The sequence below is a fragment of the Pseudophryne corroboree genome, chromosome 1 (genome assembly GCF_028390025.1).
Source record: "Pseudophryne corroboree isolate aPseCor3 chromosome 1, aPseCor3.hap2, whole genome shotgun sequence".
In the NCBI taxonomy this organism is placed as follows: domain Eukaryota; kingdom Metazoa; phylum Chordata; class Amphibia; order Anura; family Myobatrachidae; genus Pseudophryne; species Pseudophryne corroboree.
Window position 1 is genome coordinate 333,770,292 of NC_086444.1, and position 14,308 is coordinate 333,784,599.

General features: G+C 41.1%; 1 protein-coding gene across 3 annotated transcripts in view; it reads right to left on the minus strand.

The window, feature by feature from the left end:
- Window positions 1–14,308, minus strand: part of RIMBP2 (RIMS binding protein 2) — a 1,046,283-nt gene that overhangs the window by 906,612 nt on the left and 125,363 nt on the right. The gene's annotated exons all lie outside the window — the stretch shown is intronic.

Sequence of the window (14,308 nt, forward strand, 5' to 3'; positions counted from 1 at the left end):
CTAGGTCAACAGGTCAAAAGGTCGAGATGAGGTTTTTGACTGTTTTTGGTGTTGTTTTCTCCGTAAAGTGACGGGGAACCCAAATTAGTGCACCGTGTCCCCTTGCATGGCTTGCTTTGCTCGCTATGCTTCGGGCAAGGTGCCTCGCTCCGCTACAGCTTCGCTCGGCACAGATTACCGTTCCAATCGTAGTCCACCTGGATAGTTCAGTATGAAAAATCCAAAAATGAAAGGAAAAAAAATGTAAAAAACTCATGTCGACCTTTTGACTTGTCTACCTAGTACACGTCGACCTAATGCATGTCAACCTAATGGCATTGTCGACTTTCAGTGGTTGACCTAATGAGTGTCGACCTAAGTTGTGTCGACATAACGATCGTAACCCCTCAGGACACTTGCAGGTGTGCCTTGGATTGGTGGTCTAGGACCAATTCAAATTATTTATGGTCAATGTAATAGGCAAAACCAGTGCTGGTGGCTGTCAATAATACAATATGTGGACAAACAGAAGCAAATCTTGTCCCTCACCACACAATTGAACCTAAGAGTGACATATAAATTCAATTTACTTAATTTAATATTTCTTTCTAAATTTCTCAATAAGAAACTTTTGGCCAAAGGGTGCCATGAAAATAATTCTGATGCTCTAGGGTGCCATGATTCAAGAGAGTTTGGGAACCACTGGTGTACCCAAATGATTCTTTTTTTTGTGTTCAGGACAAATAGCATACTAGATGTCTTCCTGAAGAGTAGGAATGGCCATCAGTGTGCACGCCATCGATGGGTAAAAATAAAAGGTGCCAATGATCATAATAAACCATGCAATACTGTGCAATCAATGGTTTTTATGCATATGAACATTAGAAACTTGTCCCACGCTGACATCAGAGACAGAATAAGCGTTGCATGTTTCCTCTATGCATGCATGGTGCAACTGGCGCTGCCCTGCGAGAGTAGCAAACAAGGGTTTGCTACTCTCACACTTACTGCTGTATTTGAGTGAGCTAAGGGGGGTTCTGATGGACTATTAACTGCGGGCCAGCCCATGACTGATCTGTTGTTGAACTGCAATTTGCCAGAGCCAGTTAGGCAGCATGGCACAGGGCTACTGGCTAACAGTGTAGTAGTTTTGCGCTGCAGTGTAAGCATGAAAGGAAATCCATGGCTATCATCTATGGTAAAACCATCTGTGGGTGACCTCCGACAGTTTCTAACCATTGATGGTCAATGACCATGCCTCCTGAAGAGTCTAGCAATTTCCCTGAGGTCAGGATAGGTGGGTGCAACACAGAAATGATGTCATCATTCTCTGTACCACAATGGAGGAAACACTGGTGAGAAGATTTGTGCTAAAGGTAATTGGCCAAGGCTCTCCAGCACACTGATAGCTTGATAAGTAGCTGTGTGTCCAAGTATGTGTGATGAATGCCTGGACCAGTTGAAGACTGATAGATAGAGTACAACATGTTTTTAATGCACAGTTCCAGCTATGGTAAAACAGGCCAAGCTAGTAGACTAAAGAGCAGACTATTGTGGCCATCTTTTGTTCATAGGCTCTGTGATGACGGTCATTTTTCTTTACTGTGACAACTGTGCATGGTTTGCAAAACTTAAATACTGTACTTTGTTCAAAGCGCAGCCCCCCACGTTTGAATGTATTGTAAGTCAATCTCTTTATACGCCTTTCCAAGCAGTAGAAGGTGTTGCTTTCACAATCTCCCAGAAATGCTTTTTCAAAAGTAGGCAAGTATGCCCTTGGATCTGGGATCAGAGACTGATAACACCTGTGACAGTATTTTTGTTGTTTCTAGGTTTGTATGGCTGAAACGCAATCAATTGTTTTGTTGGATTTATTTGTATGTGTTCAATAGTCAGCCAAATTACCACATGAATATATATTTAAAAACTGTTGTTGTGTGGCAGTGTAAGATTAGTACCTATTTTCATGGATAGCTGGAATGTTCTGCATTCCTCAACACTATACACTGTCAGCAGGGTTCCTTTTGTATTTTATTTCTTTTGTGAAGAGGAAGCCAACCAGAGAGTAAATACTCCAATCTGACAGCAAGACTGGGTTGTACTCTGCTTTCTGCTTGGGGACTGTTTCGTCTACAGGTCATAGCTTTACTGCTGTGCAGGCTGGAGGAAGACTGCCTGAGAGAGAGCATACAGTAGCTTGGTTTAAAAACGCTCTCTTGGAGGCACATGGTTTCTGGGAGAACCTCATTATTTTGCTTAATTCTATGTAGAAAAGGACAAAAAATAACAATGAAGATTCTGCTGACAAGTCAACATCTCTGACTTCGAAGACATTTGCAGAGATGTTTGTAACAAAAAATTGTTTTCTGTTTTCAATCATGTTACTTTAAAGCGCTAAAACTTTTTTTGCTACTCTAGCGCTAGGGGGTCTTCGTGTTTGATGACCATGATGAAAGATTACTGGGACCATAGCACCTGATATCCCCCTTCCCTGCTCTAAAAGGTAAAAACGAGCCGACAAAAGAATGGTAGAACCAAAGAGTTTTTGTATAATTAAACACCCTCTTCCCCCAAGTCAGATAAAGAGTAATGTGGGTAGGTTTACTTTTAATAGCTGGATTGGCGGCATTTAGTGCAGGGTGAAAGAATGAAAGACAGTGGACTATATTTAATTAACCGCTGTTAATTACCGCTGGCTAATTGATCTGCCGGGGAATTCAATTAGAGCCCGAAGGCTGCACTTAATGCAGATTTTTGTTGTAGATTAAGGAGAACAGAAATCTGCGTTATATGCTCTGATCGCAGGTGCTGTTAACCCATATCTCTGGGAATTTATCCTAGATTTTATGGGTTAACACGCAAGGAAATAGGGCTGTAATTGACTAGCCCCTGGGGTTAAAGCCCAAAGCTACCACTCTTTTCCCAGTAAATCACCAAATCTAATTGAATCCAGCCCATTATATTACTCATTACTGAAGAGGTGTGAAATACAAATAATCATAATGATTACATCCTCCTGGGAAGTCTACAGATGGACTGATGAGGCTAATGATGAGGTGCCTGGTCCAGGATCCCCTGCTGCCCCAGTTATAGCAGTAAATGATTTGAAATTAGCAGCAGTATAGTTATATAATGAACACTATGCAGAACCAATAGTGAGCCACCATAGCTCCTTCCCTCCTCCAGAAGCAGAATGTTCCTGGCAGACATGGGTGCCACACCATACCCTTGGTAGGGAGTCAGCTTGTAATTAACATGCTATCCACTGGCAAACAAATTTAAAGTAACAACTCTAAGGACAAAATCAAACCATTTAATAAGAAAATTCCTCATACCAAATCAAATGCACCCCACAAAAATACTCCTACACTTCCCAATACACCAGCAATTGATTTCCTCTAGTAACCACAATCTCTGCTCTGTTCCCATCATCTTACTGCACAATTTGTCCCATTAGCTTCTCCACTTCCTAACTCCTCCACTGGATGTACTCTTCTAGCTCGCCTCTCCTCAGGTACATTTCCTTCCATTTAACCAACCCTAAATAAAGAATCTCAGTCCAGCTTTTCTCTCAATCTACTGCCCCCTTTCCCTAAATCCCTTTGTCTCCTGTCTCCTTATGTATAGTGAAATAGGCAGTTGACTTGTGTACAATTGTCTATTTCACTTTCTGTCCTCTCACTTCATTCTGAACTATGCCCTCCACATTCCATTGAAACTGAACTCACACAAGAGGACACTGGACCTCTCTGCTGATTTTGACATGATTGACCTCACTCTTCCTCTGCAAAACCTTCACCATCATTGGCCTTTTGTGTTTGTTCCTTCCTACCGGTCAAACCATTTCTTTGAGTATCTTACTCTGGCAGCCTCCCCAAACCATTTTTGTGTGCCATGAGTCCCTGTTCTTTGCACTCTCTTTCTTTCTCTCTCTCTCATTATACACCTGTTCCTTTAGAGAACCTACTTCACTCATTTGATTTCAATACCACCTCTACAATGAACAAACCCAAATGCCGGGTTATTACAGCAGTGGAAAAGAGGTATTACTGTAGTGGGATGATGCAGCCTGTGTATATCATGTATGTGTGTGGCCTGATTTAAATAAACAGGACACATAACCAGTGGCAGTCATATGCCTCTAGCTGCGGCAGATTCTTTATCAGCAACAAAAAATATATGAACTGAAGAAAAAAAGTCAGTTGATTGGATGCAAATTTATCGGAGATGGGTTTCAAGTGTGCAAGCTACAGACACTACATCCCACACTGCAACTGGGCTGGAGAAGCTACAGAGTTTTTTTTCTAAATTAAATGGTTGTGTCCCGTCAGGTCCCAATGACATAAACTAGGGGAAAAAAAGCTTCCGAAGTGTGTATGCAGTCCATTGGGGTGCTTGGTGGAGCGGTTTCTAGAACACGTGACTGCTTTGTCTACCTTGTTCACATTGTAGCAGCTAAGTAACAAAGGGGGTAATTCGGATCTGATTGCTGCTGTGCATTTTTGCCCACCGGGCGATCAGATCCGAACTGCGCATGCGTCTGAGCCGCAATGCGCCGGCGAGATGGACGGCTACAATGGGCATTGGCGGTCAGCGACAGGATGATGCGAAGGATCCATACGGATGGGCGATCGCAAGGTGATTGACAGGAAGAGGCCGTTTGTGGGTGGTAAATGACCGTTTTCAGGGAGTGTCCGGGAAAAAGCAGGCGGACTCAAGTGTTTTCAGGGAGGGTGTCTGACGTCAGCTCCAGCCCCGATCAGCAGGATTCATTCGTATTGGAAGAGTAAGGCCTGGGCTGTGCAGAGACTGCACAAACTCTTTGCGATCGCACACTTGAACAGCAATAATACACTTCCCCTGTAGGCGGCGACTATCTGATCACAGGGTAGCAAAAAACACTGCCCAGTGATCAGATCTGAATTAGGCCCAAAGTCAATTGGCACACTAAATGGGGCTATTTGGTGTGATTTGAGGATAAGTGAAACATCTGTAATAATGACCGACTGGCAATGGCCGCTATTGGTGCATGATTGTGGGCTGTATGTGATTATAAACTGTATATATGGACAATTATGAAGATGTCTGTGCTATTTTATTTTCTAAACCATTATTCGCACTGTGCATTTTACAGATATGTATGTATTATTTGGCTGCTGAACAATTCACAAAGTTCACACCACTGCCAGCAATAGAGAAGGAGAGGACCAATCCAGGATTGACAGCAGCTGAACAAGCAGGACTTCTGATCACCCGAGGGTAGTGGGGACATGCTGCTAACTTCCAGGGGGGCAGGGCTAATCAGGCCTAGGGGCGAAGCTTTGTGCTTCCCGGGAGAAGGGAGGGGTGGCTCCAGCTTCAATAAGGAAGGAGTGGAGAAGCCGCGGACAGCGCTTTAGATGGCTTGTGTGCGGAGCTAATCGGACCTGACCGCGGAGCTTCGGGCTTCCCAGGGGAAAGGACAGGTTGCTCCAGTCTCAATGTGAAAGGACCAGCCGAGGACAGAGCTTTAGACAGCATGGGGCGGAGCTTCGGACAGTCTGAGAGAGCACAGCTGCAGGCCACCTGGGGGCGGGGCTTATCAATGTTCTGGGCGGAACTTATCACATCCCGGGGTCTGCCTTTGAGCTTCAGGCAAGTTGAGCAACCCAGGGAAGGGACTGGTTGGGCGGTCCGGAAGTGACAGGGGGAGCTTTGGCCGGGAGGGAGGCATCTACTGTTTATGAGTGGTGACAGGAGAAAAGTATTTTCTCCTGTCAACACTGGCTGACTGCACTGCAGGGACTCTGTGGGCCTGTTTTCAATGAGGGGCCTAGAGCTGCAGCTCCACCAGCCCCATTGTTAATCCGGCCCTGTTTGGGTGCCCCATGCATCTGAAGCATAATATGCAATAAGCAGCCATCAGGGCTGCGATATAACACACGATCGGGAACTTATCGTAGATCCCATGTATTATCGCATGATCACGGGTCCTTTTTCGGACAATAAAAAAACGGCTTATAATTGGATAGCGTGATAAGGACCATTGGCCGAAAAAGGATTGCACCTAATAGGATACTAGCCTTTATAGCCTATCTTTTCCTCCTATTGCTCTCTTTATACATTTTTTCACTACAAACATTTCTGCAGTCAGTTGCAAACACCCCTGTTTACTCACACTATACCATGTTACCCCCATTGTGGATTGCCATAGTTTTGCTTCACAATCTTCAGTCTCTAGAAGTTTTTTTTGGTTCAATAGCTGGTAGGAGACTGACGTTTTCATTAACCGTTTAGAAATTTGCTACTGACCCATTTTTCTCTGCCATGCCATATTTGTGTCATTTAGGTTTACCTACATGTGCTGACCACTTTATTTTCTAGTTGTCATGCACATTTTATTTCAAAGTTATACTATGCCACAAAAAAGTCTTAAACAAATAAAAATATAGTTTTGTACTGAAAATGTGACTTTCACATAAAAGACTAACTTGTCATGACATACAGTGCATGACACTTCAACATTATATTATGTACAAATAGTATTATGAGACTTTAGCATTTACTTCTAACACTGTCAAGCCATGCTGCTAAGCGTTCTCTACCCCCTACTATTCTGGGCTGTAATAGAATACAGTTGTAGTCTGGCACAAATGCTACCGAGTCGGACTCATATTGACTAACTGAATATACACACACTGTTTTATGAAATATAATTTTCCTACATACAGATGGAGCCGCGGTCATCCGCTGGGCAGACCATTCTGTATTCTAGGTGGCTCCCACAGCATGTGGAAAAAAAAGGATTGCCGATTCTGCTCTTTAGCAGGATCTGCAATCCAATCCTTACTGAATAACCCACTATATTCACACACACACACACACACACACACACACACACACACACACACACACACACACACACACACACACACACATTTATTCTCTCTCTCTATATATATATATATATATATATATATAACGAAACGCGTTGGTTATTACTCTTGTTGTGATGTGACCTCCAGTCTACAATCTTAGAAGGAGGAGTTTGTGGAAGAAATATCTGTACACTTGCTCTTGCTCTTATGTTGACTACCACTGGATGTTAGTGGTGGATGAAACATTTTACGAACATATATACCATTACAGTTTCAGATTGATTTATTATTATAAATTTTCATAAATTTGTATATTGGAACCTACTGATTGCTTTTTTAAATAAGATTATATTTGGACTTTGTGTCACTCTATTGTATAATTAGGGGTGTTATAACAGCCCCAAGGTGCAAATTTCACTATTGCTGTATATCGATTGTTTTGGTCCCTCCAACCAGGGAACCTAGTGGAATAAGGCAGCCGGTTCAAATTATTGAAAAAGATCCCTACCCTAGTACTCTGAGTTAAATTAGCGCAGAAAGGGAGTTTTGTGATGTATGTATGTATGTATGTATGTATGTGTATATATATATATATTTATTTTTTTATTTAGATATATGGTGTAGGGAGAGGGCTTGTGTCTCATAATTCGCCTCTCTGTCTAGGAGAAAGGAAAAACAAGACCTGCACATTCTGCAACTGCAGTAGTAATTTGGAATTTTGGGTTTTTCAGCTCATCCAGAGCCAGCAGGAAGTCAGGACAGGGGTTTAAAACTGCCATACGCCCACTGAAAAGTACAGTGATGCATGCTAGAGGCCAGTAAGTAGGCCGGAGTTTGTAGCGCCAGGGACTGATGACATTGGCCGTGCCAGGAGAGCATTTCAAGTGTGGCTGCAAGCCATTGCAGCAAATGGATTGCTGAACACAAGGAGTGCTAGGGCTTTTCATGTTTGTGTGCATGTTTTCCGTTTATACCTGTATTTCCAGGCCTAAGCCTGAGTATACTATGCTTCAGTGTCTGCTGTCAGACACTGGATACCTGCCTACTGAGTCCTTATTTCAAGTACCTGTTTTACATGTGGTGACCCATAAAGGGTAATTTGAGCTAAGGAGTCACCGTACAAACGTCAGATGCCTCCAGCATGGCTAAGGAACTAAATAATTGTATTACATTAAATCACTGGGCAATCTGATGTTTATTGTGATATAATGTGAAGAGAATCCATTATTTTGTTTTCTTCATGGTCCATAGGGATCAACTGGGATGGGGGGGGGGGGGGGGCTTAGGGAATGTAGGTGGCTGGAGTGGACCAGACACCAAACACTTAGCTTTAGCTCAAAGGTTGCCTTGGTGCATCTTCCCCTATACACCACCACCAACCTAGCCAGTTTTAGTTTGGTGCTGGCTGGGGCCAGATGCACTTTTAGACAAGGGGGCTGCTTTTAAAGCAGGCCTAGCTTTCCTTTTATGATTTGGTCACTTCTCACCATGGACGCCAGCCTCGGTGGGTGGGGAGCAGTGACCAATCAATGGTCCTTTCAGGGACGTTGGACAGTCCACAAAAGTCGCCTGCCCATCAACATACTGGAGCTCCAGGCAGTGTACAGAGCACTCAGTCTGGCACATACCCTTCTCCACAGCCGACCTGTTCAAGCACAATCCAACAACGTGACCGTGGTAGCCTACCTCAACCATCAGAAGTCTGGTCACCATGAGGTAAGTGATGAGCATTCTCACTTGGGAATCATAATCTACTGGCTATGTCAGCAGCGTTCATCTCAGGGGTCCTCAATGGACTTCATAAGCCGACAAGACATCCACTTCAGTGACTGGGCTTTACATTTGGAAGTCTTTCAGGTGGTGGTGACAAGTAGGGCCTACTGGATGTGGGTCTCATGGCCTCATGCCACAACCACAAACTGCCTGTATACGGGTCCAAGACCAGGGATACCACAGTCGCCTTCATAGATGCTCAGGCGGTGCGGTGGAACTTCACTCTGGCATACATCTTCCCTCCACTTTCACTCCTCCCGAGAGTCCTGTGCAAGTTCAAACAAGGAAAAATGGGCGCCCGAAACTTTCCACTTTAAGAGAACCTCCTAATTGCTGCAAAATTTGGTGAAAAGGGGAAGGTTGCTAACCCCCACAAAACAAAATAAACAAGAAAAAGAGACCAATCTGTGCGCAACAGGATTAATTTCTAAAATATAATATTTTTATTAATAATCCAAAATATGGATAGAATTTTTTTTAAATATAATGTATATAAAAATACACAGTATACACTATATAATTCAGAAGTGACCTCACAGTAATGTTGAACAATTTGTAGCAAATTTTAAACCATCTGGATCATAAAAGAACCTGTAATAATGCCACAATCACTCTAAACTTAACTCGTGATATAATCACAATAAGATCCCTTAATAAAAATCACACTGCAGTACACTGATTCATTAACCATAAAATGTCCACATATGCTGGCCAGCCTGTAATTAAATGAGGTGTGTTACACCTATAGGTTCATCCAAGGAATCAGTTGTTTTGTATAATTAATGTCTATACCACAGTACTGTGATTAAAATGAAAAAAAGAAAGAAAGAGAACCATATAGTTGAACCATTTGTATGCCATGCAATTGGGTACCGTCGGTATATAACAAGTGCCTCCTCTTTGCTGAAAGTTAAATATCCTCCCCGTGCCACTGATGTGAGGAGCTATTTAGTGGGGATATTTTTTGTAGAGTGACCGTCTCTGACCCTTGTATTTGTGCTGGTTCACTAGCTGGAATCACCCAAGACCTCCGTTATCTGTATTCCACGTACCGGCATTCACTGCATCGCCCGGTTACCACCCAAATAGTGCGGCTGGAATATCCTTAACAGCCGGTGTCCAAAACACGTTGATACACGGAGTCCCTTTGCAGCGGGTTTAGGGTGTAGTAATTACCCAGCAATTACGGCAGTGGTGGCTGACATTCACCGTACTGCCTGGAAGCTATTCAGCTAGCACGGCTGATTTTACCTTTTAGAGCCGGAGTCCAATATACCGAGATGTGTAGAGTCCCTTGTTGCAGGTTCAGAAATGTTCAAATTCCCCAGTGATTAGGGCAATAGTGGATGATCCAAATACAGAGGTCACTCCAGAGCTAATACCTAACGCGTTTCTCGACCATTAGCCCCGGTCGTTTCATCAGAGGTAGATAGAGGGAAGTTCCCCTCTAGCCATATTTAAAGCCCCAGACTAATTATCAAATAAAAACAGCTGCTAGCCTTATTCAACTCTGTGGAGCAAAATTTAAAGTGATAAAGGACCATAAAATTCAAATATACATCCACACAATAGAATTAAATACCAAAATACTCAGGAATGGAATAGATAATACATAGACAAAATCCCGCATCCATCACTCTTAAAAAATGATAATAATCATTTCCGTGATTACATAATTAAATTGATAACGGCACCAATAAGGTACTATAAAATTCCAAACAGTGACATAAATACACACTTTAATATAAATATATACTCAAATAATGAGGAAACAGTTAACCAATGATGATGGTGATATTATAATTATTGTATATATTATAATATTCAAATAATGCTGAATTCATCCGTGGAATCGACCGAAGGAAAAAGACAGACACAAAACGGAGAGATATATTTAAACTCATCCAGAGTGTGTCTGTCAACCATCCGTCAAACCCACAGTCACACTTCAAAAAATAATAATAATACACAGGCCAGGGATATGTATGGGTCATTTGTTAAACAAGGATACCCGATCCACCTCCTTGATAAGGCATTAGAATATACTTCACGTCAATCGAGACCACTAATGTTAAATCCTGAGAATGTAACACCTCGTAAAAATAGGAGATCTGATCAACCACCCATTTTTATTACACAGTATAATTCAGCTGCAGGACAAATTAAGAGGATTATCTCTAAGAATCTTATGATTCTACAATCAGATTGTTTTTTAGAAGGGGCAATTACGGAGAAGAACCCTGTGGTTTTTAAAAAAGCACAAAATCTTAAACAAAAATTAGCACCAAGTTTGTTTAAGAGAGGACCTATAATATCTGGTATAGACACTGAAGAGCCCATCTTTGGTTTGCCCCCTAAACCAAGGGGGTTCTTTAAATGTGGGAAGGACAGATGTCTGACGTGTACATATGTTGATCATAAATGTACTACTATCAATTCACATACAACCAAGGAGAATTTTGAAATAACTACCTTTCTCAATTGTAGATCTAGCTATATAATCTATGTAATCCAATGTTTCTGTGGCATTCAATATGTGGGGAGGACTATACGTCCCCTACATGTGCGATTTCTTGAGCACAGACGTAACATCATGAAGGGTGTGAAAACACATACCCTCTCGAATCATGTTAATGTATGTCAGAAGGGGAACCTCAAAGGTCTCTCAGTAAGAGCAATTGAGCAAGTCAGACCCACGTGTAGGGGGGGTGATAGGTACAATAAACTTTGTAAACGTGAAGCTTTTTGGATATTCCAACTACAAACATTATCCCCACAGGGTCTGAATGACACAGTTGAACTGAATAATGTATAAGAGTCTGAATGTTCCCTCACAGAATGGGTTAATATCCAATTACTGATAGGATTTTGGAATTATCTATTTGTCCAGTATGAAGCAGGTTTATATTATAGTATGTTTATGGTAGTCTGGGGTTATTTTAGTGTCACTGTAAAGTTGCAGACATATGTAATATGCGGCTTTGCATTTTTACATATATACACGGAGCGACATATGCATATGGGGGCACTGATATTTAACATTAAATATAGATTTAGTTAATTATGATATTTTAGGTTTAATTGTAGGTAAGGATTATATTATTATTATTTTTTGAAGTGTGACTGTGGGTTTGACGGATGGTTGACAGACACACTCTGGATGAGTTTAAATATATCTCTCCGTTTTGTGTCTGTCTTTTTCCTTCGGTCGATTCCACGGATGAATTCAGCATTATTTGAATATTATAATATATACAATAATTATAATATCACCATCATCATTGGTTAAATGTTTCCTCATTATTTGAGTATATATTTATATTAAAGTGTGTATTTATGTCACTGTTTGGAATTTTATAGTACCTTATTGGTGCCGTTATCAATTTAATTATGTAATCACGGAAATGATTATTATCATTTTTTAAGAGTGATGGATGCGGGATTTTGTCTATGTATTATCTATTCCATTCCTGAGTATTTTGGTATTTAATTCTATTGTGTGGATGTATATTTGAATTTTATGGTCCTTTATCACTTTAAATTTTGCTCCACAGAGTTGAATAAGGCTAGCAGCTGTTTTTATTTGATAATTAGTCTGGGGCTTTAAATATGGCTAGAGGGGAACTTCCCTCTATCTACCTCTGATGAAACGACCAGGGCTAATGGTCGAGAAACGCGTTAGGTATTAGCTCTGGAGTGACCTCTGTATTTGGATCATCCACTATTGCCCTAATCACTGGGGAATTTGAACATTTCTGAACCTGCAACAAGGGACTCTACACATCTCGGTATATTGGACTCCGGCTCTAAAAGGTAAAATCAGCCGTGCTAGCTGAATAGCTTCCAGGCAGTACGGTGAATGTCAGCCACCACTGCCGTAATTGCTGGGTAATTACTACACCCTAAACCCGCTGCAAAGGGACTCCGTGTATCAACGTGTTTTGGACACCGGCTGTTAAGGATATTCCAGCCGCACTATTTGGGTGGTAACCGGGCGATGCAGTGAATGCCGGTACGTGGAATACAGATAACGGAGGTCTTGGGTGATTCCAGCTAGTGAACCAGCACAAATACAAGGGTCAGAGACGGTCACTCTACAAAAAATATCCCCACTAAATAGCTCCTCACATCAGTGGCACGGGGAGGATATTTAACTTTCAGCAAAGAGGAGGCACTTGTTATATACCGACGGTACCCAATTGCATGGCATACAAATGGTTCAACTATATGGTTCTCTTTCTTTCTTTTTTTCGTTTTAATCACAGTACTGTGGTATAGACATTAATTATACAAAACAACTGATTCCTTGGATGAACCTATAGGTGTAACACACCTCATTTAATTACAGGCTGGCCAGCATATGTGGACATTTTATGGTTAATGAATCAGTGTACTGCAGTGTGATTTTTATTAAGGGATCTTATTGTGATTATATCACGAGTTAAGTTTAGAGTGATTGTGGCATTATTACAGGTTCTTTTATGATCCAGATGGTTTAAAATTTGCTACAAATTGTTCAACATTACTGTGAGGTCACTTCTGAATTATATAGTGTATACTGTGTATTTTTATATACATTATATTTTAAAAAAAATTTCTATCCATATTTTGGATTATTAATAAAAATATTATATTTTAGAAATTAATCCTGTTGCGCACAGATTGGTCTCTTTTTCTTGTTTATTTTGTTTTGTGGGGGTTAGCAACCTTCCCCTTTTCACCAAATTGTGCAGCAATTAGGAGGTTCTCTTAAAGTGGAAAGTTTCGGGCGCCCATTTTTCCTTGTTTGTTCTTGAATTTTATCGATTGTTGCTGAGGCAGCCCCTCTCTGACACCTTTGAGAACATCTAGTTATATAATGCCTTCATTAAAATGCTTATCAGAACGACTTGAAAGAAGGCAGAATTATTTAAAGGATGAGTCTAATCATATAGAACAGAGTGTGAATAATGATAATGTGGATATGTATTCATTATTTAATGAATTGGAGGACTTATTTATTTCTGAGACACGTCATTGGTGGGATCAAGTAACACTACAAAAGTATCTTGATAAAGAAATGATCCCGAGGGGCCTCAGAATTTTTAAGTCCTGTTCCTTTAAGGATGATTCTATATTTACTCAGGAATGGAATGGAGTTTTAGATAATTGCTCAAAGAACCTTATGAGACTACTGATTAAACATAGAGAACAGAAAGTTCTTAAAATTCAGGAGGAGATTGAGAGGGTACAAGATTCTCTTCTTGCCTTCTCCAAACATCCAGAATATGATACTAAGGATATTAAATTGAATAGAAAAGTTGAGGACTTTGAGAAAACTCTCATTGCCCTTAAGGATAAGAAACTATACCGGGATAAGAATGATTATCAGACAGATCAAGTCCGTACATTTAATAAAAGATTTAGAACACCATCAAGAAACGGTAGACTAGCTAGGTCCCCAAATAGATCCTCTGACAATACTAACTATATTGAACGTGAGAGGATCTCAGAGGGTTTTGGGAGTAGACAGGAGAGAAGGAGAAAACCAAGCTATAGACAGAGATACGACTCAGGTCCAGGTAGGAATCGTATGGGGAATAGGAATAATGAGACCACTACATGGAGGAATAGAGATTACTCAGATAGATCCATTAGGGGACATCAGAGATTACGTGATGATTATGATAGATATACACATGTAAATAGATATGACTCTC